Source organism: Cicer arietinum, chromosome 1 (assembly GCF_000331145.2).
Source record: "Cicer arietinum cultivar CDC Frontier isolate Library 1 chromosome 1, Cicar.CDCFrontier_v2.0, whole genome shotgun sequence".
NCBI classification, from domain to species: Eukaryota; Viridiplantae; Streptophyta; class Magnoliopsida; order Fabales; family Fabaceae; genus Cicer; species Cicer arietinum.
In genome coordinates, this window is record NC_021160.2 from 29397876 (window position 1) to 29399937 (window position 2062).

A 2062-nucleotide genomic window follows, 5' to 3' on the forward strand; every position below is an offset into this window, starting at 1 on the left:
TATTACTATTATAGACTTTAACATTTTTTCATTTACTCATGATTTTACTTATTGAATATATTATTTTTATTTTGTAGATGAATTATGGTGATACCAATGATGAATTTCAACATTTGGAAGCACAAGATGAAGAAATAGATGTTGATACTTAAGTTTTCTTTGTGTATTTGTTTTTATAGATAAGGAATTTTATTTTTGTTATTTTGATTGTCTCCTTATCTCTAGAATATAAATTAGAGAAATTGAATCACTGCAATTAGATCATATGAATGATCAAGAGTTACAACGCTTCATCTATATGACAATGAACTTTATGAATTTATACTATTGCAATTGTTACATTATGAATTTATTACAGTACATTACAATAATTTAGTATTAACAATTGTTATATTTTTAAATTTATTATAGAATTTCAATAATAATGTTTTACTAAAATTATTTTTCTAAAATACAATAATATAAGATATTATTTAAAAAAAAAATTAATTTTTGCAACGGTTTTAAAGCATTGCCGTAACTTAATTGAAAAATGAACCTACAAGAACGGTTTTCATTTGGCAACATCATAAAACCGTTGTCGTTGTCAATTTGAAAAACCGTTCTGTTAGAGGTAGCTACTAGTACGGTTTTTAAAAAGTGTTGTTGTTTTGAAAAAAAAACCGTTGCGTAAGGAAACGGCAACGCCTTGGTTCCCCACGGACAGAAAACCGTTCTCGTAAATTACGGCGACGGTTTTTTTACGTTAAGCAATGGTTTTTATGCGTTGCAGTAGGGCAAAAATGTTGTAGTAAGCATACAACACATTATCGATTGTAGTGGAAAAGATATTACCGATTTTTCCAACACCAAGTATCTTCCTTTTGTTATTATCACTATATTTACACTAGTAAATTTTCTTTGTAAATAGAGGACTAGATATAACAATAAATTGTTATGAAATAATATAATAATAGTGTTGTTATGACATGTAGGAGCAATGAGACTTAGTAAAAGAATTTACTCATATAGATAAATGAATTGGTTTTATTGTTCTAACCAGTAAGAATTTTGTCAATTTAATGATTACAAGAATGAAGTATTACATTCAAACAACTTATTTGTGAATTAAAAGTTTATTAAATAGAAAAGTGTCTTTTTGATTTTATTTTAATTACTACGATATTTGTTGTTGTAAATTTTGGATTGATTCATTTTACATTAAACTTTTAACTATACCCTTACTTGATGGTGACACAAACAATAATAAATCTGTTAGATATATCATTTTAATTTTATATTGTAACATTCAACATGTAATCACAAAACTCTTGCATCAACTGTTCCACTTTTTGTTTTTACTTATGATTAAAACTAATTCTGACAATATATTATTCCAAAACAAAATACTTTCCTTCTATTCCTATGACACTAACAACATCACTTGTTTTGAGAGCTAAAGCAAATTTTGTTTTAGTGCCTGAACTTTTAGCATACATGTAGTTCTTGTTGAATTTGATAAATTCTCTATCTAGTTCTAGAGTTTGATCATGGAATAATGACGTGTATATTGTTTTCCAGCTATTTTCTTTGATGAATTTAGTGTTGATTATTATGACCTCGAAATAATCAGAATATATCAGTCTTTAATCAAATTAAAGCAATATTACATACACAACGGAATTATAATGCGACATACAAGATTAGCAATTAAAAGTAAAAAGATAAGGGATAGAATGCACCAAGATTTATCCTGGTTCAGTTGTCAACGAGACAACCTACATCCAGTCCTGACAATCCAACTGGATTTCAGCTTTTTCTCCAATAGAAAGAATTGTGAATTGTTTACAGATTGTCCAGTTTCCTCGAAACCTATCTATCTCTCACAATCTCTTTCCTATTGCTCACCCCTTGATCCTTGTAGTCAATCAGCAGACTCACACAAAATCAAAGTACGGCTCCTTCTTGATGAGGCCTCTAACCCAAGAAGATCGCCACCAGTTTCTAGCTAGATTTCTATCAGTCGTTTTGTTTACAAAGTAATTATTTCAAACAGAATAAAAGAAGTCTTCAATCTTGAATC